We start from the raw sequence: 21,050 nt of genomic DNA, 5'->3' as shown, positions 1-21,050 counted from the left end.
ATCGTGCTGCCTCACCTGCTGCCTATTTCCTGCACCCTCTGCTATTTTACATCAGTCTGTCAGCTGCGCAATCAACGGCTTCCTCGCTCTTCCGCCCGCCTCAGCTCCGATATCTGCAGCCACTGCAAAGTGAAGAGCATGCAAAAGCCACACACTTGTCCATCTGGCTAGTCCACCATCACATTCTCAAGTGCAATGGGTCTGTGGCATTTTGGCTGGAACGCAACTGCGGGCCACAATGAGGTATGCGGAGGCGTGAAACAAAAGCTAACGCTGAAAGGGGATGGAAGAACGCCAGAATATTGAGGGTGGGAATGTCTTTCGAAAATATCGACAGGAGATTGCGATGGGCATCTGGTTTGTCGCAGCTTGCGTCGATTGATGTTTGAAGACACTGCGGGACAAAATGCAGTGCCAAGTAGTAGACAGCACAGAAAGACAGCAAGGGGGTTCTGCCGAAACCCGGGATTGAACCAGGCACCTTTAGATCTTCAGTCCAACGCTCTCCCAACTGAGCTATTTCGGCTTGCACTGCTGCAATGCAAAGCTCTTCTCTGTTCCATCTCTCAGCCACTCAGTCCTCTCCTTTGCTATTTCTTGCAAACTTCCTCAACATCTCGCACATTTCATCAAGCAGTGACCTGCAACGTTAAGCCTCTTCCACTCTCCAATCGTGCTGCCTCACCTGCTGCCTATTTCCTGCACCCTCTGCTATTTTACATCAGTCTGTCAGCTGCGCAATCAACGGCTTCCTCGCTCTTCCGCCCGCCTCAGCTCCGATATCTGCAGCCACTGCAAAGTGAAGAGCATGCAAAAGCCACACACTTGTCCATCTGGCTAGTCCACCATCACATTCTCAAGTGCAACGGGTCTGTGGCATTTTGGCTGGAACGCAACTGCGGGCCACAATGAGGTATGTGGAGGCGTGAAACAAAAGCTAACGCTGAAAGGGGATGGAAGAACGCCAGAATATTGAGGGTGGGAATGTCTTTCGAAAATATCCACAGGAGATTGCGATGGGCATCTGGTTTGCCGCAGCTTGCGTCGATTGATGATTGAAGACACTGCGGGACAAAATGCAGTGCCAAGTAGTAGACAGCACAGAAAGACAGCAAGGGGGTTCTGCCGAAACCCGGGATTGAACCAGGGACCTTTAGATCTTCAGTCTAACGCTCTCCCAACTGAGCTATTTCGGCTTGCACTGCTGCAATGCAAAGCTCTTCTCTGTTCCATCTCTCAGCCACTCAGTCCTCTCCTTTGCTATTTCTTGCAAACTTCCTCAACATCTCGCACATTTCATCAAGCAGTGACCTGCAACGTTAAGCCTCTTCCACTCTCCAATCGTGCTGCCTCACCTGCTGCCTATTTCCTGCACCCTCTGCTATTTTACATCAGTCTGTCAGCTGCGCAATCAACGGCTTCCTCGCTCTTCCGCCCGCCTCAGCTCCGATATCTGCAGCCACTGCAAAGTGAAGAGCATGCAAAAGCCACACACTTGTCCATCTGGCTAGTCCACCATCACATTCTCAAGTGCAACGGGTCTGTGGCATTTTGGCTGGAACGCAACTGCGGGCCACAATGAGGTATGTGGAGGCGTGAAACAAAAGCTAACGCTGAAAGGGGATGGGAGAACGCCAGAATATTGAGGGTGGGAATGTCTTTCGAAAATATCCACAGGAGATTGCGATGGGCATCTGGTTTGCCGCAGCTTGCGTCGATTGATGATTGAAGACACTGCGGGACAAAATGCAGTGCCAAGTAGTAGACAGCACAGAAAGACAGCAAGGGGGTTCTGCCGAAACCCGGGATTGAACCAGGGACCTTTAGATCTTCAGTCTAACGCTCTCCCAACTGAGCTATTTCGGCTTGCACTGCTGCAATGCAAAGCTCTTCTCTGTTCCATCTCTCAGCCACTCAGTCCTCTCCTTTGCTATTTCTTGCAAACTTCCTCAACATCTCGCACATTTCATCAAGCAGTGACCTGCAACGTTAAGCCTCTTCCACTCTCCAATCGTGCTGCCTCACCTGCTGCCTATTTCCTGCACCCTCTGCTATTTTACATCAGTCTGTCAGCTGCGCAATCAACGGCTTCCTCGCTCTTCCGCCCGCCTCAGCTCCGATATCTGCAGCCACTGCAAAGTGAAGAGCATGCAAAAGCCACACACTTGTCCATCTGGCTAGTCCACCATCACATTCTCAAGTGCAACGGGTCTGTGGCATTTTGGCTGGAACGCAACTGCGGGCCACAATGAGGTATGCGGAGGCGTGAAACAAAAGCTAACGCTGAAAGGGGATGGGAGAACGCCAGAATATTGAGGGTGGGAATGTCTTTCGAAAATATCCACAGGAGATTGCGATGGGCATCTGGTTTGCCGCAGCTTGCGTCGATTGATGATTGAAGACACTGCGGGACAAAATGCAGTGCCAAGTAGTAGACAGCACAGAAAGACAGCAAGGGGGTTCTGCCGAAACCCGGGATTGAACCAGGGACCTTTAGATCTTCAGTCTAACGCTCTCCCAACTGAGCTATTTCGGCTTGCACTGCTGCAATGCAAAGCTCTTCTCTGTTCCATCTCTCAGCCACTCAGTCCTCTCCTTTGCTATTTCTTGCAAACTTCCTCAACATCTCGCACATTTCATCAAGCAGTGACCTGCAACGTTAAGCCTCTTCCACTCTCCAATCGTGCTGCCTCACCTGCTGCCTATTTCCTGCACCCTCTGCTATTTTACATCAGTCTGTCAGCTGCGCAATCAACGGCTTCCTCGCTCTTCCGCCCGCCTCAGCTCCGATATCTGCAGCCACTGCAAAGTGAAGAGCATGCAAAAGCCACACACTTGTCCATCTGGCTAGTCCACCATCACATTCTCAAGTGCAACGGGTCTGTGGCATTTTGGCTGGAACGCAACTGCGGGCCACAATGAGGTATGCGGAGGCGTGAAACAAAAGCTAACGCTGAAAGGGGATGGGAGAACGCCAGAATATTGAGGGTGGGAATGTCTTTCGAAAATATCCACAGGAGATTGCGATGGGCATCTGGTTTGCCGCAGCTTGCGTCGATTGATGATTGAAGACACTGCGGGACAAAATGCAGTGCCAAGTAGTAGACAGCACAGAAAGACAGCAAGGGGGTTCTGCCGAAACCCGGGATTGAACCAGGGACCTTTAGATCTTCAGTCTAACGCTCTCCCAACTGAGCTATTTCGGCTTGCACTGCTGCAATGCAAAGCTCTTCTCTGTTCCATCTCTCAGCCACTCAGTCCTCTCCTTTGCTATTTCTTGCAAACTTCCTCAACATCTCGCACATTTCATCAAGCAGTGACCTGCAACGTTAAGCCTCTTCCACTCTCCAATCGTGCTGCCTCACCTGCTGCCTATTTCCTGCACCCTCTGCTATTTTACATCAGTCTGTCAGCTGCGCAATCAACGGCTTCCTCGCTCTTCCGCCCGCCTCAGCTCCGATATCTGCAGCCACTGCAAAGTGAAGAGCATGCAAAAGCCACACACTTGTCCATCTGGCTAGTCCACCATCACATTCTCAAGTGCAACGGGTCTGTGGCATTTTGGCTGGAACGCAACTGCGGGCCACAATGAGGTATGTGGAGGCGTGAAACAAAAGCTAACGCTGAAAGGGGATGGGAGAACGCCAGAATATTGAGGGTGGGAATGTCTTTCGAAAATATCCACAGGAGATTGCGATGGGCATCTGGTTTGCCGCAGCTTGCGTCGATTGATGATTGAAGACACTGCGGGACAAAATGCAGTGCCAAGTAGTAGACAGCACAGAAAGACAGCAAGGGGGTTCTGCCGAAACCCGGGATTGAACCAGGGACCTTTAGATCTTCAGTCTAACGCTCTCCCAACTGAGCTATTTCGGCTTGCACTGCTGCAATGCAAAGCTCTTCTCTGTTCCATCTCTCAGCCACTCAGTCCTCTCCTTTGCTATTTCTTGCAAACTTCCTCAACATCTCGCACATTTCATCAAGCAGTGACCTGCAACGTTAAGCCTCTTCCACTCTCCAATCGTGCTGCCTCACCTGCTGCCTATTTCCTGCACCCTCTGCTATTTTACATCAGTCTGTCAGCTGCGCAATCAACGGCTTCCTCGCTCTTCCGCCCGCCTCAGCTCCGATATCTGCAGCCACTGCAAAGTGAAGAGCATGCAAAAGCCACACACTTGTCCATCTGGCTAGTCCACCATCACATTCTCAAGTGCAACGGGTCTGTGGCATTTTGGCTGGAACGCAACTGCGGGCCACAATGAGGTATGTGGAGGCGTGAAACAAAAGCTAACGCTGAAAGGGGATGGGAGAACGCCAGAATATTGAGGGTGGGAATGTCTTTCGAAAATATCCACAGGAGATTGCGATGGGCATCTGGTTTGCCGCAGCTTGCGTCGATTGATGATTGAAGACACTGCGGGACAAAATGCAGTGCCAAGTAGTAGACAGCACAGAAAGACAGCAAGGGGGTTCTGCCGAAACCCGGGATTGAACCAGGGACCTTTAGATCTTCAGTCTAACGCTCTCCCAACTGAGCTATTTCGGCTTGCACTGCTGCAATGCAAAGCTCTTCTCTGTTCCATCTCTCAGCCACTCAGTCCTCTCCTTTGCTATTTCTTGCAAACTTCCTCAACATCTCGCACATTTCATCAAGCAGTGACCTGCAACGTTAAGCCTCTTCCACTCTCCAATCGTGCTGCCTCACCTGCTGCCTATTTCCTGCACCCTCTGCTATTTTACATCAGTCTGTCAGCTGCGCAATCAACGGCTTCCTCGCTCTTCCGCCCGCCTCAGCTCCGATATCTGCAGCCACTGCAAAGTGAAGAGCATGCAAAAGCCACACACTTGTCCATCTGGCTAGTCCACCATCACATTCTCAAGTGCAACGGGTCTGTGGCATTTTGGCTGGAACGCAACTGCGGGCCACAATGAGGTATGCGGAGGCGTGAAACAAAAGCTAACGCTGAAAGGGGATGGAAGAACGCCAGAATATTGAGGGTGGGAATGTCTTTCGAAAATATCGACAGGAGATTGCGATGGGCATCTGGTTTGTCGCAGCTTGCGTCGATTGATGTTTGAAGACACTGCGGGACAAAATGCAGTGCCAAGTAGTAGACAGCACAGAAAGACAGCAAGGGGGTTCTGCCGAAACCCGGGATTGAACCAGGGACCTTTAGATCTTCAGTCTAACGCTCTCCCAACTGAGCTATTTCGGCTTGCACTGCTGCAATGCAAAGCTCTTCTCTGTTCCATCTCTCAGCCACTCAGTCCTCTCCTTTGCTATTTCTTGCAAACTTCCTCAACATCTCGCACATTTCATCAAGCAGTGACCTGCAACGTTAAGCCTCTTCCACTCTCCAATCGTGCTGCCTCACCTGCTGCCTATTTCCTGCACCCTCTGCTATTTTACATCAGTCTGTCAGCTGCGCAATCAACGGCTTCCTCGCTCTTCCGCCCGCCTCAGCTCCGATATCTGCAGCCACTGCAAAGTGAAGAGCATGCAAAAGCCACACACTTGTCCATCTGGCTAGTCCACCATCACATTCTCAAGTGCAACGGGTCTGTGGCATTTTGGCTGGAACGCAACTGCGGGCCACAATGAGGTATGTGGAGGCGTGAAACAAAAGCTAACGCTGAAAGGGGATGGAAGAACGCCAGAATATTGAGGGTGGGAATGTCTTTCGAAAATATCCACAGGAGATTGCGATGGGCATCTGGTTTGCCGCAGCTTGCGTCGATTGATGATTGAAGACACTGCGGGACAAAATGCAGTGCCAAGTAGTAGACAGCACAGAAAGACAGCAAGGGGGTTCTGCCGAAACCCAGGATTGAACCAGGGACCTTTAGATCTTCAGTCTAACGCTCTCCCAACTGAGCTATTTCGGCTTGCACTGCTGCAAGGCAAAGCTCTTCTCTGTTCCATCTCTCAGCCACTCAGTCCTCTCCTTTGCTATTTCTTGCAAACTTCCTCAACATCTCGCACATTTCATCAAGCAGTGACCTGCAACGTTAAGCCTCTTCCACTCTCCAATCGTGCTGCCTCACCTGCTGCCTATTTCCTGCACCCTCTGCTATTTTACATCAGTCTGTCAGCTGCGCAATCAACGGCTTCCTCGCTCTTCCGCCCGCCTCAGCTCCGATATCTGCAGCCACTGCAAAGTGAAGAGCATGCAAAAGCCACACACTTGTCCATCTGGCTAGTCCACCATCACATTCTCAAGTGCAACGGGTCTGTGGCATTTTGGCTGGAACGCAACTGCGGGCCACAATGAGGTATGTGGAGGCGTGAAACAAAAGCTAACGCTGAAAGGGGATGGGAGAACGCCAGAATATTGAGGGTGGGAATGTCTTTCGAAAATATCCACAGGAGATTGCGATGGGCATCTGGTTTGCCGCAGCTTGCGTCGATTGATGATTGAAGACACTGCGGGACAAAATGCAGTGCCAAGTAGTAGACAGCACAGAAAGACAGCAAGGGGGTTCTGCCGAAACCCGGGATTGAACCAGGGACCTTTAGATCTTCAGTCTAACGCTCTCCCAACTGAGCTATTTCGGCTTGCACTGCTGCAATGCAAAGCTCTTCTCTGTTCCATCTCTCAGCCACTCAGTCCTCTCCTTTGCTATTTCTTGCAAACTTCCTCAACATCTCGCACATTTCATCAAGCAGTGACCTGCAACGTTAAGCCTCTTCCACTCTCCAATCGTGCTGCCTCACCTGCTGCCTATTTCCTGCACCCTCTGCTATTTTACATCAGTCTGTCAGCTGCGCAATCAACGGCTTCCTCGCTCTTCCGCCCGCCTCAGCTCCGATATCTGCAGCCACTGCAAAGTGAAGAGCATGCAAAAGCCACACACTTGTCCATCTGGCTAGTCCACCATCACATTCTCAAGTGCAACGGGTCTGTGGCATTTTGGCTGGAACGCAACTGCGGGCCACAATGAGGTATGCGGAGGCGTGAAACAAAAGCTAACGCTGAAAGGGGATGGAAGAACGCCAGAATATTGAGGGTGGGAATGTCTTTCGAAAATATCGACAGGTGATTGCGATGGGCATCTGGTTTGTCGCAGCTTGCGTCGATTGATGTTTGGAGACACTGCGGGACAAAATGCAGTGCCAAGTAGTAGACAGCACAGAAAGACAGCAAGGGGGTTCTGCCGAAACCCGGGATTGAACCAGGGACCTTTAGATCTTCAGTCTAACGCTCTCCCAACTGAGCTATTTCGGCTTGCACTGCTGCAATGCAAAGCTCTTCTCTGTTCCATCTCTCAGCCACTCAGTCCTCTCCTTTGCTATTTCTTGCAAACTTCCTCAACATCTCGCACATTTCATCAAGCAGTGACCTGCAACGTTAAGCCTCTTCCACTCTCCAATCGTGCTGCCTCACCTGCTGCCTATTTCCTGCACCCTCTGCTATTTTACATCAGTCTGTCAGCTGCGCAATCAACGGCTTCCTCGCTCTTCCGCCCGCCTCAGCTCCGATATCTGCAGCCACTGCAAAGTGAAGAGCATGCAAAAGCCACACACTTGTCCATCTGGCTAGTCCACCATCACATTCTCAAGTGCAACGGGTCTGTGGCATTTTGGCTGGAACGCAACTGCGGGCCACAATGAGGTATGTGGAGGCGTGAAACAAAAGCTAACGCTGAAAGGGGATGGAAGAACGCCAGAATATTGAGGGTGGGAATGTCTTTCGAAAATATCCACAGGAGATTGCGATGGGCATCTGGTTTGCCGCAGCTTGCGTCGATTGATGATTGAAGACACTGCGGGACAAAATGCAGTGCCAAGGAGTAGACAGCACAGAAAGACAGCAAGGGGGTTCTGCCGAAACCCGGGATTGAACCAGGGACCTTTAGATCTTCAGTCTAACGCTCTCCCAACTGAGCTATTTCGGCTTGCACTGCTGCAATGCAAAGCTCTTCTCTGTTCCATCTCTCAGCCACTCAGTCCTCTCCTTTGCTATTTCTTGCAAACTTCCTCAACATCTCGCACATTTCATCAAGCAGTGACCTGCAACGTTAAGCCTCTTCCACTCTCCAATCGTGCTGCCTCACCTGCTGCCTATTTCCTGCACCCTCTGCTATTTTACATCAGTCTGTCAGCTGCGCAATCAACGGCTTCCTCGCTCTTCCGCCCGCCTCAGCTCCGATATCTGCAGCCACTGCAAAGTGAAGAGCATGCAAAAGCCACACACTTGTCCATCTGGCTAGTCCACCATCACATTCTCAAGTGCAACGGGTCTGTGGCATTTTGGCTGGAACGCAACTGCGGGCCACAATGAGGTATGTGGAGGCGTGAAACAAAAGCTAACGCTGAAAGGGGATGGGAGAACGCCAGAATATTGAGGGTGGGAATGTCTTTCGAAAATATCCACAGGAGATTGCGATGGGCATCTGGTTTGCCGCAGCTTGCGTCGATTGATGATTGAAGACACTGCGGGACAAAATGCAGTGCCAAGTAGTAGACAGCACAGAAAGACAGCAAGGGGGTTCTGCCGAAACCCGGGATTGAACCAGGGACCTTTAGATCTTCAGTCTAACGCTCTCCCAACTGAGCTATTTCGGCTTGCACTGCTGCAATGCAAAGCTCTTCTCTGTTCCATCTCTCAGCCACTCAGTCCTCTCCTTTGCTATTTCTTGCAAACTTCCTCAACATCTCGCACATTTCATCAAGCAGTGACCTGCAACGTTAAGCCTCTTCCACTCTCCAATCGTGCTGCCTCACCTGCTGCCTATTTCCTGCACCCTCTGCTATTTTACATCAGTCTGTCAGCTGCGCAATCAACGGCTTCCTCGCTCTTCCGCCCGCCTCAGCTCCGATATCTGCAGCCACTGCAAAGTGAAGAGCATGCAAAAGCCACACACTTGTCCATCTGGCTAGTCCACCATCACATTCTCAAGTGCAACGGGTCTGTGGCATTTTGGCTGGAACGCAACTGCGGGCCACAATGAGGTATGTGGAGGCGTGAAACAAAAGCTAACGCTGAAAGGGGATGGGAGAACGCCAGAATATTGAGGGTGGGAATGTCTTTCGAAAATATCCACAGGAGATTGCGATGGGCATCTGGTTTGCCGCAGCTTGCGTCGATTGATGATTGAAGACACTGCGGGACAAAATGCAGTGCCAAGTAGTAGACAGCACAGAAAGCCAGCAAGGGGGTTCTGCCGAAACCCGGGATTGAACCAGGGACCTTTAGATCTTCAGTCTAATGCTCTCCCAACTGAGCTATTTCGGCTTGCACTGCTGCAATGCAAAGCTCTTCTCTGTTCCATCTCTCAGCCACTCAGTCCTCTCCTTTGCTATTTCTTGCAAACTTCCTCAACATCTCGCACATTTCATCAAGCAGTGACCTGCAACGTTAAGCCTCTTCCACTCTCCAATCGTGCTGCCTCACCTGCTGCCTATTTCCTGCACCCTCTGCTATTTTACATCAGTCTGTCAGCTGCGCAATCAACGGCTTCCTCGCTCTTCCGCCCGCCTCAGCTCCGATATATGCAGCCACTGCAAAGTGAAGAGCATGCAAAAGCCACACACTTGTCCATCTGGCTAGTCCACCATCACATTCTCAAGTGCAACGGGTCTGTGGCATTTTGGCTGGAACGCAACTGCGGGCCACAATGAGGTATGTGGAGGCGTGAAACAAAAGCTAACGCTGAAAGGGGATGGGAGAACGCCAGAATATTGAGGGTGGGAATGTCTTTCGAAAATATCCACAGGGGATTGCGATGGGCATCTGGTTTGCCGCAGCTTGCGTCGATTGATGATTGAAGACACTGCGGGACAAAATGCAGTGCCAAGTAGTAGACAGCACAGAAAGACAGCAAGGGGGTTCTGCCGAAACCCGGGATTGAACCAGGGACCTTTAAATCTTCAGTCTAACGCTCTCCCAACTGAGCTATTTCGGCTTGCACTGCTGCAATGCAAAGCTCTTCTCTGTTCCATCTCTCAGCCACTCAGTCCTCTCCTTTGCTATTTCTTGCAAACTTCCTCAACATCTCGCACATTTCATCAAGCAGTGACCTGCAACGTTAAGCCTCTTCCACTCTCCAATCGTGCTGCCTCACCTGCTGCCTATTTCCTGCACCCTCTGCTATTTTACATCAGTCTGTCAGCTGCGCAATCAACGGCTTCCTCGCTCTTCCGCCCGCCTCAGCTCCGATATCTGCAGCCACTGCAAAGTGAAGAGCATGCAAAAGCCACACACTTGTCCATCTGGCTAGTCCACCATCACATTCTCAAGTGCAACGGGTCTGTGGCATTTTGGCTGGAACGCAACTGCGGGCCACAATGAGGTATGTGGAGGCGTGAAACAAAAGCTAACGCTGAAAGGGGATGGAAGAACGCCAGAATATTGAGGGTGGGAATGTCTTTCGAAAATATCCACAGGAGATTGCGATGGGCATCTGGTTTGCCGCAGCTTGCGTCGATTGATGATTGAAGACACTGCGGGACAAAATGCAGTGCCAAGTAGTAGACAGCACAGAAAGACAGCAAGGGGGTTCTGCCGAAACCCAGGATTGAACCAGGGACCTTGAGATCTTCAGTCGAACGCTCTCCCAACTGAGCTATTTCGGCTTGCACTGCTGCAATGCAAAGCTCTTCTCTGTTCCATCTCTCAGCCACTCAGTCCTCTCCTTTGCTATTTCTTGCAAACTTCCTCAACATCTCGCACATTTCATCAAGCAGTGACCTGCAACGTTAAGCCTCTTCCACTCTCCAATCGTGCTGCCTCACCTGCTGCCTATTTCCTGCACCCTCTGCTATTTTACATCAGTCTGTCAGCTGCGCAATCAACGGCTTCCTCGCTCTTCCGCCCGCCTCAGCTCCGATATCTGCAGCCACTGCAAAGTGAAGAGCATGCAAAAGCCACACACTTGTCCATCTGGCTAGTCCACCATCACATTCTCAAGTGCAACGGGTCTGTGGCATTTTGGCTGGAACGCAACTGCGGGCCACAATGAGGTATGTGGAGGCGTGAAACAAAAGCTAACGCTGAAAGGGGATGGAAGAACGCCAGAATATTGAGGGTGGGAATGTCTTTCGAAAATATCGACAGGAGATTGCGATGGGCATCTGGTTTGTCGCAGCTTGCGTCGATTGATGTTTGAAGACACTGCGGGACAAAATGCAGTGCCAAGTAGTAGACAGCACAGAAAGACAGCAAGGGGGTTTTGCCGAAACCCGGGATTGACCCAGGGACCTTTAGATCTTCAGTCTAACGCTCTCCCAACTGAGCTATTTCGGCTTGCACTGCTGCAATGCAAAGCTCTTCTCTGTTCCATCTCTCAGCCACTCAGTCCTCTCCTTTGCTATTTCTTGCAAACTTCCTCAACATCTCGCACATTTCATCAAGCAGTGACCTGCAACGTTAAGCCTCTTCCACTCTCCAATCGTGCTGCCTCACCTGCTGCCTATTTCCTGCACCCTCTGCTATTTTACATCAGTCTGTCAGCTGCGCAATCAACGGCTTCCTCGCTCTTCCGCCCGCCTCAGCTCCGATATCTGCAGCCACTGCAAAGTGAAGAGCATGCAAAAGCCACACACTTGTCCATCTGGCTAGTCCACCATCACATTCTCAAGTGCAACGGGTCTGTGGCATTTTGGCTGGAACGCAACTGCGGGCCACAATGAGGTCTGTGGAGGCGTGAAACAAAAGCTAACGCTGAAAGGGGATGGAAGAACGCCAGAATATTGAGGGTGGGAATGTCTTTCGAAAATATCCACAGGAGATTGCGATGGGCATCTGGTTTGCCGCAGCTTGCGTCGATTGATGATTGAAGACACTGCGGGACAAAATGCAGTGCCAAGTAGTAGACAGCACAGAAAGACAGCAAGGGGGTTCTGCCGAAACCCGGGATTGAACCAGGGACCTTTAGATCTTCAGTCTAACGCTCTCCCAACTGAGCTATTTCGGCTTGCACTGCTGCAATGCAAAGCTCTTCTCTGTTCCATCTCTCAGCCACTCAGTCCTCTCCTTTGCTATTTCTTGCAAACTTCCTCAACATCTCGCACATTTCATCAAGCAGTGACCTGCAACGTTAAGCCTCTTCCACTCTCCAATCGTGCTGCCTCACCTGCTGCCTATTTCCTGCACCCTCTGCTATTTTACATCAGTCTGTCAGCTGCGCAATCAACGGCTTCCTCGCTCTTCCGCCCGCCTCAGCTCCGATATCTGCAGCCACTGCAAAGTGAAGAGCATGCAAAAGCCACACACTTGTCCATCTGGCTAGTCCACCATCACATTCTCAAGTGCAACGGGTCTGTGGCATTTTGGCTGGAACGCAACTGCGGGCCACAATGAGGTATGTGGAGGCGTGAAACAAAAGCTAACGCTGAAAGGGGAAAGAAGAACGCCAGAATATTGAGGGTGGGAATGTCTTTCGAAAATATCCACAGGAGATTGCGATGGGCATCTGGTTTGCCGCAGCTTGCGTCGATTGATGTTTGAAGACACTGCGGGACAAAATGCAGTGCCAAGTAGTAGACAGCACAGAAAGACAGCAAGGGGGTTCTGCCGAAACCCGGGATTGAACCAGGGACCTTTAGATCTTCAGTCTAACGCTCTCCCAACTGAGCTATTTCAGCTTGCACTGCTGCAATGCAAAGCTCTTCTCTGTTCCATCTCTCAGCCACTCAGTCCTCTCCTTTGCTATTTCTTGCAAACTTCCTCAACATCTCGCACATTTCATCAAGCAGTGACCTGCAACGTTAAGCCTCTTCCACTCTCCAATCGTGCTGCCTCACCTGCTGCCTATTTCCTGCACCCTCTGCTATTTTACATCAGTCTGTCAGCTGCGCAATCAACGGCTTCCTCGCTCTTCCGCCCGCCTCAGCTCCGATATCTGCAGCCACTGCAAAGTGAAGAGCATGCAAAAGCCACACACTTGTCCATCTGGCTAGTCCACCATCACATTCTCAAGTGCAACGGGTCTGTGGCATTTTGGCTGGAACGCAACTGCGGGCCACAATGAGGTATGCGGAGGCGTGAAACAAAAGCTAACGCTGAAAGGGGATGGAAGAACGCCAGAATATTGAGGGTGGGAATGTCTTTCGAAAATATCCACAGGAGATTGCGATGGGCATCTGGTTTGTCGCAGCTTGCGTCGATTGATGTTTGAAGACACTGCGGGACAAAATGCAGTGCCAAGTAGTAGACAGCACAGAAAGCCAGCAAGGGGGTTCTGCCGAAACCCGGGATTGAACCAGGGACCTTTAGATCTTCAGTCTAACGCTCTCCCAACTGAGCTATTTCGGCTTGCACTGCTGCAATGCAAAGCTCTTCTCTGTTCCATCTCTCAGCCACTCAGTCCTCTCCTTTGCTATTTCTTGCAAACTTCCTCAACATCTCGCACATTTCATCAAGCAGTGACCTGCAACGTTAAGCCTCTTCCACTCTCCAATCGTGCTGCCTCACCTGCTGCCTATTTCCTGCACCCTCTGCTATTTTACATCAGTCTGTCAGCTGCGCAATCAACGGCTTCCTCGCTCTTCCGCCCGCCTCAGCTCCGATATCTGCAGCCACTGCAAAGTGAAGAGCATGCAAAAGCCACACACTTGTCCATCTGGCTAGTCCACCATCACATTCTCAAGTGCAACGGGTCTGTGGCATTTTGGCTGGAACGCAACTGCGGGCCACAATGAGGTATGCGGAGGCGTGAAACAAAAGCTAACGCTGAAAGGGGATGGAAGAACGCCAGAATATTGAGGGTGGGAATGTCTTTCGAAAATATCCACAGGAGATTGCGATGGGCATCTGGTTTGTCGCAGCTTGCGTCGATTGATGTTTGAAGACACTGCAGGACAAAATGCAGTGCCAAGTAGTAGACAGCACAGAAAGACAGCAAGGGGGTTCTGCCGAAACCCGGGATTGAACCAGGGACCTTTAGATCTTCAGTCTAACGCTCTCCCAACTGAGCTATTTCGGCTTGCACTGCTGCAATGCAAAGCTCTTCTCTGTTCCATCTCTCAGCCACTCAGTCCTCTCCTTTGCTATTTCTTGCAAACTTCCTCAACATCTCGCACATTTCATCAAGCAGTGACCTGCAACGTTAAGCCTCTTCCACTCTCCAATCATGCTGCCTCACCTGCTGCCTATTTCCTGCACCCTCTGCTATTTTACATCAGTCTGTCAGCTGCGCAATCAACGGCTTCCTCGCTCTTCCGCCCGCCTCAGCTCCGATATCTGCAGCCACTGCAAAGTGAAGAGCATGCAAAAGCCACACACTTGTCCATCTGGCTAGTCCACCATCACATTCTCAAGTGCAACGGGTCTGTGGCACTTTGGCTGGAACGCAACTGCGGGCCACAATGAGGTATGTGGAGGCGTGAAACAAAAGCTAACGCTGAAAGGGGATGGAAGAACGCCAGAATATTGAGGGTGGGAATGTCTTTCGAAAATATCGACAGGAGATTGCGATGGGCATCTGGTTTGCCGCAGCTTGCGTCGATTGATGTTTGAAGACACTGCGGGACAAAATGCAGTGCCAAGTAGTAGACAGCACAGAAAGACAGCAAGGGGGTTCTGCCGAAACCCGGGACCTTTAGATCTTCAGTCTAATGCTCTCCCAACTGAGCTATTTCGGCTTCCACTGCTGCAATGCAAAGCTCTTCTCTGTTCCATCTCTCAGCCACTCAGTCCTCTCCTTTGCTATTTCTTGCAAACTTCCTCAACATCTCGCACATTTCATCAAGCAGTGACCTGCAACGTTAAGCCTCTTCCACTCTCCAATCGTGCTGCCTCACCTGCTGCCTATTTCCTGCACCCTCTGCTATTTTACATCAGTCTGTCAGCTGCGCAATCAACGGCTTCCTCGCTCTTCTGCCCGCCTCAGCTCCGATATCTGCAGCCACTGCAAAGTGAAGAGCATGCAAAAGCCACACACTTGTCCATCTGGCTAGTCCACCATCACATTCTCAAGTGCAACGGGTCTGTGGCATTTTGGCTGGAACGCAACTGCGGGCCACAATGAGGTATGTGGAGGCGTGAAACAAAAGCTAACGCTGAAAGGGGAAAGAAGAACGCCAGAATATTGAGGGTGGGAATGTCTTTCGAAAATATCCACAGGAGATTGCGATGGGCATCTGGTTTGCCGCAGCTTGCGTCGATTGATGTTTGAAGACACTGCGGGACAAAATGCAGTGCCAAGTAGTAGACAGCACAGAAAGACAGCAAGGGGGTTCTGCCGAAACCCGGGATTGAACCAGGGACCTTTAGATCTTCAGTCTAACGCTCTCCCAACTGAGCTATTTCAGCTTGCACTGCTGCAATGCAAAGCTCTTCTCTGTTCCATCTCTCAGCCACTCAGTCCTCTCCTTTGCTATTTCTTGCAAACTTCCTCAACATCTCGCACATTTCATCAAGCAGTGACCTGCAACGTTAAGCCTCTTCCACTCTCCAATCGTGCTGCCTCACCTGCTGCCTATTTCCTGCACCCTCTGCTATTTTACATCAGTCTGTCAGCTGCGCAATCAACGGCTTCCTCGCTCTTCCGCCCGCCTCAGCTCCGATATCTGCAGCCACTGCAAAGTGAAGAGCATGCAAAAGCCACACACTTGTCCATCTGGCTAGTCCACCATCACATTCTCAAGTGCAACGGGTCTGTGGCATTTTGGCTGGAACGCAACTGCGGGCCACAATGAGGTATGCGGAGGCGTGAAACAAAAGCTAACGCTGAAAGGGGATGGAAGAACGCCAGAATATTGAGGGTGGGAATGTCTTTCGAAAATATCCACAGGAGATTGCGATGGGCATCTGGTTTGTCGCAGCTTGCGTCGATTGATGTTTGAAGACACTGCGGGACAAAATGCAGTGCCAAGTAGTAGACAGCACAGAAAGCCAGCAAGGGGGTTCTGCCGAAACCCGGGATTGAACCAGGGACCTTTAGATCTTCAGTCTAACGCTCTCCCAACTGAGCTATTTCGGCTTGCACTGCTGCAATGCAAAGCTCTTCTCTGTTCCATCTCTCAGCCACTCAGTCCTCTCCTTTGCTATTTCTTGCAAACTTCCTCAACATCTCGCACATTTCATCAAGCAGTGACCTGCAACGTTAAGCCTCTTCCACTCTCCAATCGTGCTGCCTCACCTGCTGCCTATTTCCTGCACCCTCTGCTATTTTACATCAGTCTGTCAGCTGCGCAATCAACGGCTTCCTCGCTCTTCCGCCCGCCTCAGCTCCGATATCTGCAGCCACTGCAAAGTGAAGAGCATGCAAAAGCCACACACTTGTCCATCTGGCTAGTCCACCATCACATTCTCAAGTGCAACGGGTCTGTGGCATTTTGGCTGGAACGCAACTGCGGGCCACAATGAGGTATGCGGAGGCGTGAAACAAAAGCTAACGCTGAAAGGGGATGGAAGAACGCCAGAATATTGAGGGTGGGAATGTCTTTCGAAAATATCCACAGGAGATTGCGATGGGCATCTGGTTTGTCGCAGCTTGCGTCGATTGATGTTTGAAGACACTGCAGGACAAAATGCAGTGCCAAGTAGTAGACAGCACAGAAAGACAGCAAGGGGGTTCTGCCGAAACCCGGGATTGAACCAGGGACCTTTAGATCTTCAGTCTAACGCTCTCCCAACTGAGCTATTTCGGCTTGCACTGCTGCAATGCAAAGCTCTTCTCTGTTCCATCTCTCAGCCACTCAGTCCTCTCCTTTGCTATTTCTTGCAAACTTCCTCAACATCTCGCACATTTCATCAAGCAGTGACCTGCAACGTTAAGCCTCTTCCACTCTCCAATCATGCTGCCTCACCTGCTGCCTATTTCCTGCACCCTCTGCTATTTTACATCAGTCTGTCAGCTGCGCAATCAACGGCTTCCTCGCTCTTCCGCCCGCCTCAGCTCCGATATCTGCAGCCACTGCAAAGTGAAGAGCATGCAAAAGCCACACACTTGTCCATCTGGCTAGTCCACCATCACATTCTCAAGTGCAACGGGTCTGTGGCACTTTGGCTGGAACGCAACTGCGGGCCACAATGAGGTATGTGGAGGCGTGAAACAAAAGCTAACGCTGAAAGGGGATGGAAGAACGCCAGAATATTGAGGGTGGGAATGTCTTTCGAAAATATCGACAGGAGATTGCGATGGGCATCTGGTTTGCCGCAGCTTGCGTCGATTGATGTTTGAAGACACTGCGGGACAAAATGCAGTGCCAAGTAGTAGACAGCACAGAAAGACAGCAAGGGGGTTCTGCCGAAACCCGGGACCTTTAGATCTTCAGTCTAATGCTCTCCCAACTGAGCTATTTCGGCTTCCACTGCTGCAATGCAAAGCTCTTCTCTGTTCCATCTCTCAGCCACTCAGTCCTCTCCTTTGCTATTTCTTGCAAACTTCCTCAACATCTCGCACATTTCATCAAGCAGTGACCTGCAACGTTAAGCCTCTTCCACTCTCCAATCGTGCTGCCTCACCTGCTGCCTATTTCCTGCACCCTCTGCTATTTTACATCAGTCTGTCAGCTGCGCAATCAACGGCTTCCTCGCTCTTCTGCCCGCCTCAGCTCCGATATCTGCAGCCACTGCAAAGTGAAGAGCATGCAAAAGCCACACACTTGTCCATCTGGCGAGTCCACCATCACATTCTCAAGTGCAACGGGTCTGTGGCATTTTGGCTGGAACGCAACTGCGGGCCACAATGAGGTATGTGGAGGCGTGAAACGAAAGCTAACGCTGAAAGGGGATGGAAGAACGCCAGAATATTGAGGGTGGGAATGTCTTTCGAAAATATCGACAGGAGATTGCGATGGGCATCTGGTTTGTCGCAGCTTGCGTCGATTGATGATTGAAGACACTGCGGGACAAAATGCAGTGCCAAGTAGTAGACAGCACAGAAAGCCAGCAAGGGGGTTCTGCCGAAACCCGGGATTGAACCAGGGACCTTTAGATCTTCAGTCTAATGCTCTCCCAACTGAGCTATTTCGGCTTGCACTGCTGCAATGCAAAGCTCTTCTCTGTTCCATCTCTCAGCCACTCAGTCCTCTCCTTTGCTATTTCTTGCAAACTTCCTCAACATCTCGCACATTTCATCAAGCAGTGACCTGCAACGTTAAGCCTCTTCCACTCTCCAATCGTGCTGCCTCACCTGCTGCCTATTTCCTGCACCCTCTGCTATTTTACATCAGTCTGTCAGCTGCGCAATCAACGGCTTCCTCGCTCTTCCGCCCGCCTCAGCTCCGATATCTGCAGCCACTGCAAAGTGAAGAGCATGCAAAAGCCACACACTTGTCCATCTGGCTAGTCCACCATCACATTCTCAAGTGCAACGGGTCTGTGGCATTTTGGCTGGAACGCAACTGCGGGCCACAATGAGGTATGTGGAGGCGTGAAACAAAAGCTAACGCTGAAAGGGGATGGGAGAACGCCAGAATATTGAGGGTGGGAATGTCTTTCGAAAATATCCACAGGGGATTGCGATGGGCATCTGGTTTGCCGCAGCTTGCGTCGATTGATGTTTGAAGACACTGCAGGACAAAATGCAGTGCCAAGTAGTAGACAGCACAGAAAGACAGCAAGGGGGTTCTGCCGAAACCCGGGATTGAACCAGGGACCTTTAGATCTTCAGTCTAACGCTCTCCCAACTGAGCTATTTCGGCTTGCACTGCTGCAATGCAAAGCTCTTCTCTGTTCCATCTCTCAGCCACTCAGTCCTCTCCTTTGCTATTTCTTGCAAACTTCCTCAACATCTCGCACATTTCATCAAGCAGTGACCTGCAACGTTAAGCCTCTTCCACTCTCCAATCATGCTGCCTCACCTGCTGCCTATTTCCTGCACCCTCTGCTATTTTACATCAGTCTGTCAGCTGCGCAATCAACGGCTTCCTCGCTCTTCCGCCCGCCTCAGCTCCGATATCTGCAGCCACTGCAAAGTGAAGAGCATGCAAAAGCCACACACTTGTCCATCTGGCTAGTCCACCATCACATTCTCAAGTGCAACGGGTCTGTGGCACTTTGGCTGGAACGCAACTGCGGGCCACAATGAGGTATGTGGAGGCGTGAAACAAAAGCTAACGCTGAAAGGGGATGGAAGAACGCCAGAATATTGAGGGTGGGAATGTCTTTCGAAAATATCGACAGGAGATTGCGATGGGCATCTGGTTTGCCGCAGCTTGCGTCGATTGATGTTTGAAGACACTGCGGGACAAAATGCAGTGCCAAGTAGTAGACAGCACAGAAAGACAGCAAGGGGGTTCTGCCGAAACCCGGGACCTTTAGATCTTCAGTCTAATGCTCTCCCAACTGAGCTATTTCGGCTTCCACTGCTGCAATGCAAAGCTCTTCTCTGTTCCATCTCTCAGCCACTCAGTCCTCTCCTTTGCTATTTCTTGCAAACTTCCTCAACATCTCGCACATTTCATCAAGCAGTGACCTGCAACGTTAAGCCTCTTCCACTCTCCAATCGTGCTGCCTCACCTGCTGCCTATTTCCTGCACCCTCTGCTATTTTACATCAGTCTGTCAGCTGCGCAATCAACGGCTTCCTCGCTCTTCTGCCCGCCTCAGCTCCGATATCTGCAGCCACTGCAAAGTGAAGAGCATGCAAAAGCCACACACTTGTCCATCTGGCGAGTCCACCATCACATTCTCAAGTGCAACGGGTCTGTGGCATTTTGGCTGGAACGCAACTGCGGGCCACAATGAGGTATGTGGAGGCGTGAAACGAAAGCTAACGCTGAAAGGGGATGGAAGAACGCCAGAATATTGAGGGTGGGAATGTCTTTCGAAAATATCGACAGGAGATTGCGATGGGCATCTGGTTTGTCGCAGCTTGCGTCGATTGATGATTGAAGACACTGCGGGACAAAATGCAGTGCCAAGTAGTAGACAGCACAGAAAGCCAGCAAGGGGGTTCTGCCGAAACCCGGGATTGAACCAGGGACCTTTAGATCTTCAGTCTAATGCTCTCCCAACTGAGCTATTTCGGCTTGCACTGCTGCAATGCAAAGCTCTTCTCTGTTCCATCTCTCAGCCACTCAGTCCTCTCCTTTGCTATTTCTTGCAAACTTCCTCAACATCTCGCACATTTCATCAAGCAGTGACCTGCAACGTTAAGCCTCTTCCACTCTCCAATCGTGCTGCCTCACCTGCTGCCTATTTCCTGCACCCTCTGCTATTTTACATCAGTCTGTCAGCTGCGCAATCAACGGCTTCCTCGCTCTTCCGCCCGCCTCAGCTCCGATATCTGCAGCCACTGCAAAGTGAAGAGCATGCAAAAGCCACACACTTGTCCATCTGGCTAGTCCACCATCACATTCTCAAGTGCAACGGGTCTGTGGCATTTTGGCTGGAACGCAACTGCGGGCCACAATGAGGTATGTGGAGGCGTGAAACAAAAGCTAACGCTGAAAGGGGATGGGAGAACGCCAGAATATTGAGGGTGGGAATGTCTTTCGAAAATATCCACAGGGGATTGCGATGGGCATCTGGTTTGCCGCAGCTTGCGTCGATTGATGATTGAAGACACTGCGGGACAAAATGCAGTGCCAAGTAGTAGACAGCACAGAAAGACAGCAAGGGGGTTCTGCCGAAACCCGGGATTGAACCAGGGACCTTTAAATCTTCAGTCTAACGCTCTCCCAACTGAGCTATTTCGGCTTGCACTGCTGCAATGCAAAGCTCTTCTCTGTTCCATCTCTCAGCCACTCAGTCCTCTCCTTTGCTATTTCTTGCAAACTTCCTCAACATCTCGCACATTTCATCAAGCAGTGACCTGCAACGTTAAGCCTCTTTCACTCTCCAATCGTGCTGCCTCACCTGCTGCCTATTTCCTGCACCCTCTGCTATTTTACATCAGTCTGTCAGCTGCGCAATCAACGGCTTCCTCGCTCTTCCGCCCGCCTCAGCTCCGATATCTGCAGCCACTGCAAAGTGAAGAGCATGCAAAAGCCACACACTTGTCCATCTGGCTAGTCCACCATCACATTCTCAAGTGCAACGGGTCTGTGGCATTTTGGCTGGAACGCAACTGCGGGCCACAATGAGGTATGTGGAGGCGTGAAACAAAAGCTAACGCTGAAAGGGGATGGAAGAACGCCAGAATATTGAGGGTGGGAAT

General features: G+C 51.0%; 28 non-coding genes across 28 annotated transcripts; all 28 read right to left on the bottom strand.

Moving 5' to 3' along the window:
- Nucleotides 1-453: 453 nt before the first annotated feature.
- Nucleotides 454-526, bottom strand: trnaf-gaa (transfer RNA phenylalanine (anticodon GAA)). The gene has a single exon. It is a non-coding gene; the product is annotated as a tRNA-Phe (tRNA).
- Nucleotides 527-1,123: 597 nt separating this feature from the next.
- trnaf-gaa (transfer RNA phenylalanine (anticodon GAA)) lies at nt 1,124-1,196 on the bottom strand. Its single transcript has one exon. It is a non-coding gene; the product is annotated as a tRNA-Phe (tRNA).
- A 597-nt stretch (nt 1,197-1,793) lies between these two features.
- trnaf-gaa (transfer RNA phenylalanine (anticodon GAA)) lies at nt 1,794-1,866 on the bottom strand. The gene has a single exon. It is a non-coding gene; the product is annotated as a tRNA-Phe (tRNA).
- A 597-nt stretch (nt 1,867-2,463) lies between these two features.
- Nucleotides 2,464-2,536, bottom strand: trnaf-gaa (transfer RNA phenylalanine (anticodon GAA)). Its single transcript has one exon. It is a non-coding gene; the product is annotated as a tRNA-Phe (tRNA).
- Nucleotides 2,537-3,133: 597 nt separating this feature from the next.
- Nucleotides 3,134-3,206, bottom strand: trnaf-gaa (transfer RNA phenylalanine (anticodon GAA)). The gene has a single exon. It is a non-coding gene; the product is annotated as a tRNA-Phe (tRNA).
- A 597-nt stretch (nt 3,207-3,803) lies between these two features.
- On the bottom strand, nt 3,804-3,876 carry trnaf-gaa (transfer RNA phenylalanine (anticodon GAA)). Its single transcript has one exon. It is a non-coding gene; the product is annotated as a tRNA-Phe (tRNA).
- Nucleotides 3,877-4,473: 597 nt separating this feature from the next.
- trnaf-gaa (transfer RNA phenylalanine (anticodon GAA)) lies at nt 4,474-4,546 on the bottom strand. The gene has a single exon. It is a non-coding gene; the product is annotated as a tRNA-Phe (tRNA).
- A 597-nt stretch (nt 4,547-5,143) lies between these two features.
- On the bottom strand, nt 5,144-5,216 carry trnaf-gaa (transfer RNA phenylalanine (anticodon GAA)). Its single transcript has one exon. It is a non-coding gene; the product is annotated as a tRNA-Phe (tRNA).
- Nucleotides 5,217-5,813: 597 nt separating this feature from the next.
- Nucleotides 5,814-5,886, bottom strand: trnaf-gaa (transfer RNA phenylalanine (anticodon GAA)). Its single transcript has one exon. It is a non-coding gene; the product is annotated as a tRNA-Phe (tRNA).
- Nucleotides 5,887-6,483: 597 nt separating this feature from the next.
- trnaf-gaa (transfer RNA phenylalanine (anticodon GAA)) lies at nt 6,484-6,556 on the bottom strand. Its single transcript has one exon. It is a non-coding gene; the product is annotated as a tRNA-Phe (tRNA).
- A 597-nt stretch (nt 6,557-7,153) lies between these two features.
- trnaf-gaa (transfer RNA phenylalanine (anticodon GAA)) lies at nt 7,154-7,226 on the bottom strand. Its single transcript has one exon. It is a non-coding gene; the product is annotated as a tRNA-Phe (tRNA).
- Nucleotides 7,227-7,823: 597 nt separating this feature from the next.
- On the bottom strand, nt 7,824-7,896 carry trnaf-gaa (transfer RNA phenylalanine (anticodon GAA)). Its single transcript has one exon. It is a non-coding gene; the product is annotated as a tRNA-Phe (tRNA).
- Nucleotides 7,897-8,493: 597 nt separating this feature from the next.
- On the bottom strand, nt 8,494-8,566 carry trnaf-gaa (transfer RNA phenylalanine (anticodon GAA)). The gene has a single exon. It is a non-coding gene; the product is annotated as a tRNA-Phe (tRNA).
- A 597-nt stretch (nt 8,567-9,163) lies between these two features.
- Nucleotides 9,164-9,236, bottom strand: trnaf-gaa (transfer RNA phenylalanine (anticodon GAA)). Its single transcript has one exon. It is a non-coding gene; the product is annotated as a tRNA-Phe (tRNA).
- Nucleotides 9,237-9,833: 597 nt separating this feature from the next.
- Nucleotides 9,834-9,906, bottom strand: trnaf-gaa (transfer RNA phenylalanine (anticodon GAA)). Its single transcript has one exon. It is a non-coding gene; the product is annotated as a tRNA-Phe (tRNA).
- A 597-nt stretch (nt 9,907-10,503) lies between these two features.
- Nucleotides 10,504-10,576, bottom strand: trnaf-gaa (transfer RNA phenylalanine (anticodon GAA)). The gene has a single exon. It is a non-coding gene; the product is annotated as a tRNA-Phe (tRNA).
- A 597-nt stretch (nt 10,577-11,173) lies between these two features.
- Nucleotides 11,174-11,246, bottom strand: trnaf-gaa (transfer RNA phenylalanine (anticodon GAA)). Its single transcript has one exon. It is a non-coding gene; the product is annotated as a tRNA-Phe (tRNA).
- A 597-nt stretch (nt 11,247-11,843) lies between these two features.
- trnaf-gaa (transfer RNA phenylalanine (anticodon GAA)) lies at nt 11,844-11,916 on the bottom strand. Its single transcript has one exon. It is a non-coding gene; the product is annotated as a tRNA-Phe (tRNA).
- Nucleotides 11,917-12,513: 597 nt separating this feature from the next.
- On the bottom strand, nt 12,514-12,586 carry trnaf-gaa (transfer RNA phenylalanine (anticodon GAA)). The gene has a single exon. It is a non-coding gene; the product is annotated as a tRNA-Phe (tRNA).
- A 597-nt stretch (nt 12,587-13,183) lies between these two features.
- trnaf-gaa (transfer RNA phenylalanine (anticodon GAA)) lies at nt 13,184-13,256 on the bottom strand. Its single transcript has one exon. It is a non-coding gene; the product is annotated as a tRNA-Phe (tRNA).
- A 597-nt stretch (nt 13,257-13,853) lies between these two features.
- Nucleotides 13,854-13,926, bottom strand: trnaf-gaa (transfer RNA phenylalanine (anticodon GAA)). Its single transcript has one exon. It is a non-coding gene; the product is annotated as a tRNA-Phe (tRNA).
- A 1,255-nt stretch (nt 13,927-15,181) lies between these two features.
- trnaf-gaa (transfer RNA phenylalanine (anticodon GAA)) lies at nt 15,182-15,254 on the bottom strand. The gene has a single exon. It is a non-coding gene; the product is annotated as a tRNA-Phe (tRNA).
- A 597-nt stretch (nt 15,255-15,851) lies between these two features.
- Nucleotides 15,852-15,924, bottom strand: trnaf-gaa (transfer RNA phenylalanine (anticodon GAA)). Its single transcript has one exon. It is a non-coding gene; the product is annotated as a tRNA-Phe (tRNA).
- Nucleotides 15,925-16,521: 597 nt separating this feature from the next.
- trnaf-gaa (transfer RNA phenylalanine (anticodon GAA)) lies at nt 16,522-16,594 on the bottom strand. The gene has a single exon. It is a non-coding gene; the product is annotated as a tRNA-Phe (tRNA).
- A 1,255-nt stretch (nt 16,595-17,849) lies between these two features.
- trnaf-gaa (transfer RNA phenylalanine (anticodon GAA)) lies at nt 17,850-17,922 on the bottom strand. The gene has a single exon. It is a non-coding gene; the product is annotated as a tRNA-Phe (tRNA).
- Nucleotides 17,923-18,519: 597 nt separating this feature from the next.
- trnaf-gaa (transfer RNA phenylalanine (anticodon GAA)) lies at nt 18,520-18,592 on the bottom strand. The gene has a single exon. It is a non-coding gene; the product is annotated as a tRNA-Phe (tRNA).
- Nucleotides 18,593-19,847: 1,255 nt separating this feature from the next.
- trnaf-gaa (transfer RNA phenylalanine (anticodon GAA)) lies at nt 19,848-19,920 on the bottom strand. Its single transcript has one exon. It is a non-coding gene; the product is annotated as a tRNA-Phe (tRNA).
- A 597-nt stretch (nt 19,921-20,517) lies between these two features.
- On the bottom strand, nt 20,518-20,590 carry trnaf-gaa (transfer RNA phenylalanine (anticodon GAA)). Its single transcript has one exon. It is a non-coding gene; the product is annotated as a tRNA-Phe (tRNA).
- Between the last annotated feature and the right edge of the window lie 460 nt (nt 20,591-21,050).

Source organism: Mustelus asterias, chromosome 3 (genome assembly GCF_964213995.1).
Source record: "Mustelus asterias chromosome 3, sMusAst1.hap1.1, whole genome shotgun sequence".
Taxonomy (NCBI): Eukaryota; Metazoa; Chordata; class Chondrichthyes; order Carcharhiniformes; family Triakidae; genus Mustelus; species Mustelus asterias.
This window is presented reverse-complemented; position numbering and strand designations above follow the sequence as displayed.